The sequence below is a fragment of the Chlorocebus sabaeus genome, chromosome 12 (genome assembly GCF_047675955.1).
Source record: "Chlorocebus sabaeus isolate Y175 chromosome 12, mChlSab1.0.hap1, whole genome shotgun sequence".
Classification (NCBI taxonomy): domain Eukaryota; kingdom Metazoa; phylum Chordata; class Mammalia; order Primates; family Cercopithecidae; genus Chlorocebus; species Chlorocebus sabaeus.
This window is the reverse complement of record NC_132915.1, coordinates 9718543-9723608: the sequence shown is the minus strand read 5'-3', so window position 1 is coordinate 9723608 and position 5066 is coordinate 9718543. Positions and strand designations below refer to the sequence as shown.

Here is a 5066-nt window from a genome sequence, read left to right as displayed (position 1 = left end):
CCAACTCTGGACCTACAGAAGTTTGCGCATATGAAATGATGGTTGTCATCTGAAACTACTAAGTCCCTGGGCCATTTGTCATTCAGTGAAAGGTCCAAGTGACAGGATATAGTCAGGGGTCCCAGCAACTTGGCAGTGAATGGTGTCAGGGAAACCAACACAGTAGAAAATGAAGCCTGGGTGGCTGGCCACCATGCCACACCCACACATCACGAGCTACCACAGCCCCAATTCCAGAGGGTTCCAGGGCAGGGTCATGGGTGCCAGGAGAGACGGTGTATGGAGCATGCTTGACGTAAGTGACTCCATCTTAGAAAAAGACTCCATCTTACATTTCAGAAGGCATCATACCAACAGGGACCAGAGAGGTTTACCTAATTAATAAAGATGGCATCCAACCAGATCAGAACATAGACAAGCACACTCTTTTACCATCAGTCCTCACCAGAGGACTCTGTGGTCATAAAACATGCAGAACGTCATCAGTTCAAAATGGCCGTCTTAACAGACAATGTCTTGCTGTCACTGGTGATCAGCACCCAGCATCTGCCACTGAAGGCTCGGCCTGTATCAAAGATTCTTCCTTGCAAGATGTTGACAAGTGCCCAGAACAGCTGAGGACACTGTCCATGTTGCTCTTCTTGGACTGGTTTGTGAACCTCTCTTCCTATCCCCTCTATTCTATTTTGTTTGTTTGTTTGTTTGAAACGGAGTCTTTCTGTCCCCCAGGCTGAAGTGCAGTGGTGAGATATTGGCTCACTGCAACCTCTGCCTCCCAGATTCAAGTGATTCTCATGCCTCAGCCTCCCAAGTAGCTGGGACTACAGACTTGGGCCTCCACATCTGGCTAATTTTTGTATTTTTAGTAGAGACAGGTTTTCACCATGTTGGCCAGGCTGGTCTCGAACTCCGGGCCTCAAGTGATTTACCTGCCTCAGCTGCACATAGTGTTGGGATTGCAGTCGTGAGCCACCATGCCCGGCCTCGCATTTACTCGTGATGTTAAATGTTATTTTGCTTGATGTGGAATGTTTAATCTTAATATTTCTATATTGATTAAGTGTACTCTAAAGTATGGTTTGCAGTATTGACTGACCTGTGGAGGGGTTCAAGCCTGTGTGCCCAGGGTTCTGACTACTGAGTAAATGGGGTGTACTAAGGAGAATTGCCTTTGAGGGAACTTCATGTAGTTTATGGCTTTTATGACTGAAATAGCATCAATAAAAGTCCTGCCTTGTGGAAAGACACCAGTGTGCATGGTCCTGGTTATGTCTGACCTTGTGCTACTCATGACAGACGTGGACAGGATCACATGCTGTAGGGCCTCAGCTACACAGGCTGGTTTCTAAAACAGGCAGCGATTTAGCACACTGAATCTCTGAGGTCAGAGCTGCCAACAGACACAGATTCAATTTTGTTTTGTTTTGTTTTATTTTTGAGATGGAGTTTCGCTCTTGTTGCCCAGACTGGAGTGCAGTGGTGTGATCTTGGCTCACCGCAATCTCCGCCTCCTGGGTTCAAGCAATTATTCTGCCTCAGCCTCCCGAGTAGCTGGGATTACAGCTGCACACCACCATGCCTGGCTAATTTTGTTTGTTTTTGTTTTTGAGACGGAGTCTCACTCTGTCGCCCAGGCTGGAGTGCAGTGGTGCGATCTCGGCTCACTGCAAGCTCCGCCTCCCGGGTTCACGCCATTCTTCTGCCCCAGCCTCCTGAGTAGCTGGGACTACAGGCACCGGCCACAATGACCGGCTAATTTTTTTTTTTTTTTTTTTTTTGTATTTTTAGTAGAGACGGGGTTTCACCATGTTAACCAGGATCGTCTCAATATCCTGACCTCGTGATCCACCTGCCTTGGTTCCCCAAGGTGCTGGGATTAGAGGCATGAGCCAAATTTTGTATTTTTAGTAGAGACGGGGTTTCTCCATGTTGGTCAGGCTGGTCTCAAACTCCCAACCTCAGGTGATCCGTCTGCCTCAGCCTCCCAAAGTGCTGGGATTACAGGCATGCGCCACTATGCCAGGCCCACAGATACAATTTTACAGAGTTGGAGGAGAGGCGTTTACAGACTCTGCATAGGTCCAGAATGTGTCTTAGCAACTACACCATGGATGTACGTGTTTGCAGATGGATCAAATGCCCCAAACAATTCAATATGTTAAATGTTTACATCAGAACAGTTGTGTCAGAATCTTTCTGTTTCTGCACTTAGCTCTGTAGTTTCTTTGGACCTTTGTGTCTGGTTTGCCATAGGCCAAGTGCCTCCCAAAGGTTCCAGCAACAGCACACAAGTGAAGGAATGGGACAGGTGTTAAAAAACACACACACACACACACACAAATAGAATGAGGACAATGCTGATGATGACATCTGCAGAGGGAAGACGACAGACTACTTCTGCAACACTGAACCCAGAGTGAAGAGCGTTGCTGGAGGAAATAGCAGAGGAAACCACAACTCAGAGGAAGCCACAGCTAGACAAGCAGCTACTGGTGGGATGGGATGAGGGAGGGTGGAGCCATGGAAGAAACTGCTGTGCTCTGTAGAGTCTGGGATGGGGCCAGGGGCTCCACAGTTAGAGGTAGGAGAGTCCAGTGGGGCTGAAAATCAAGCAGGGTTGAAGACCTGTGTGTAAAACAGTCAACACCCGCATCCCCACCCCACCCCATGCACAGAACTGTGAGGACATCCAGCCAGATAATGACTCCAGGCGAAGAGTCATGTGCCCAGTCTGGAAGGACTTGAGCAGCTGGTGTGCACACCCAGAGTAAAGGCCTCCCCACACTGGAGTGGCTGGGGGGCAGAGCCCCCACTTAGCATGGCCAGTTCTCTGCCCACTCTCGCCAAAGGATGATCTAAAGGCAGCAGTCCCTGTTCATGTCCCAGAGTTTCTGTCAGCCTTTATAGTTCCTCATTCTCAAATACAAAAGCTTAACAGAGGCTCACTGCAGATTAGAGAAAACTTGTGGTATGAAAGAAAGCAATGAGGATTCCAAAAGAGAGAGAAAGACAAAGACAGAAATTTAACCTCAAAGAACACAGAGAGAATTCAGAGAACATAAGAACATAAAACAGGCCTGGCGCGGTGGCTCAGTCCTGTAATCCCAGTAATTTGGGAGGATGAGGCAGGCGGATCATGAGGTCAGGAGTTCAAGACCAGCCTGGCCAACATGGTGAAACCCTGTCTCTACTAAAAACACAAAAATTATTTCTGCACTACACACAGAGGGGTCCACATGGCATTGTTCTGGATTCCTGTCGTAACTTAAAGGAAAACTTTCACAATGTCTGGAGCCCTTGATGTCCTGCAAATGAAGGAGAAGGATGTTCTTAAGTTCCTTACAGCAGAAACCCACTTAGGTGGCACCAATCTTGACCTCCAGATGGAACAGTACATCTAGAAAAGGCAAAGTGATGGCATCTACATCCTAAATCTGAAGGGGACCTGGGAGAAGCTTCTGCTGGCAGCTCGCCTTATTGTTGCCATTGAATACCCTGCTGGTGTCAGTGTCGTATTCTCCAGGAATACCGGCCAGAGGGCTGCGCCAAAGTTTGCTGCTGCCACTGGAGCTACTCCAATTGCTGGCCGCTTCACTCCTGGAACCTTCACTAACCAGATCCAGGCAGCCTTCCAGGAGCCACGGCTTCTTGCGGTTACTGACCCCAGGGCTGACCACCAGCCTCTCACGGAGGCATCTTATGTTAACCTACCTATCATTGCTCTGTGTAACACAGATTCTCCTCTGCGCTATGTGGACATTGCCATCCCATGCAACAACAAGGGAGCTCCTCAGTGGGTCAGATGTGGTGGATGCTGGCTCAGGAAGTTCTGTGCATGCATGGCACCATTTCCCGTGAACACTTGTGGGAGGTCACGCCTGATCTCTACGTCTACAGAGATCCTGAAGAGATTGAAAAAGAAGAGCAGGCTGCTGCTGAAAAGGCTGTGACCAAGGAGGAATTTCAGGGTGAATGGACTGCTCCAGCTCCTGAGTTCACTGCTACTCAGCCTGAGGTTGCAGACTGGTTTGAAGGCGTGCAGGTGCCCTCTGTGCCTATTCAGCAGTTCCCTACTGAAGACTGGTGTGCTCAGCCTGCCACAGAAGACTGGTCTGCAGCTCCCACTGCTCAGGCCACTGAGTGGGTAAAAGCAACCACTGAATGGTCTTAAGCTGTTCTTGCACAGGCTCTTAAGCAACATGGAAATAAGACTGATGGAAAATAAACATCAGTTTCAGAAAGAAAAAAAAGGAGAAGAAGGAGGAGAAGAAGGAAAGGAGAGAGAGAGAAAGAAACAGAACACAAAATGAAGGATAGAAAATTATAAAATAAATAGTCCTGGCTCAGTGGCTCAAGCCTGTAATGCCAGCACATTGGGAGGCTGAGGCAGGCAGATCACCTGAGGTCGGGAGTTCGAGACCAGACTGGCCAGCATAGTGAAACCCCATCTCTACTAAAAACACAAAAATTAGCCAAGCCTAGTGGCACGCACCTGTAATCCCAGCTATTTGGGAGGCTGAGGCAGGAGAATCGCTTGAACCCGGGAGGCAGAGGTTGCAGTGAACTGAATTTGTGCCACAGCACTCCAGCCTGGGTGATAAGAGTGAGACTCTGTCGAAGGAAGGAAGGAAGGAAGGAAGGAAGGAAGGAAGGAAGGAAGGAGAGAGAGAAGGAAGGAAGGGAAGAGAGAGAGAAAGAGAGAGAGAAAAAGAGAGAAAGAAAGAAAAGAACATTTAAAAATAAATAATTAACTTTTCTGAAGAAAGTTAATGAAGACAGACACAATCTTCAGATTGAAAGAGGCATTGAACCAGGCATGGTGGCTCACAACTGGGCTGGCTCTCCCAGCTACATAGGAGACCAAGATGGGAGGATCACTTGAAGACAGGAGTTTGAGGCCAGCTTGGCCAACATAGCGAATCCTTTGTTTCAAACAAACAAACAAAAAAGAATGAAAGAGGCATTGAGAGTATCAATCACTACAACCACTTTGAAGAACATCTTGACGATAATTCATGGAGCTCACTGTCCACAGGCTCAGTAATTTCCCTGTCAGGTTCATTCCC

General features: G+C 48.1%; 1 pseudogene; it reads left to right on the top strand.

Moving 5' to 3' along the window:
- The first annotated feature begins 3249 nt into the window (after nucleotides 1-3249).
- On the top strand, nucleotides 3250-4208 carry LOC103219902 (small ribosomal subunit protein uS2-like; annotated as a pseudogene).
- The last annotated feature ends 858 nt before the right edge of the window (nucleotides 4209-5066 follow it).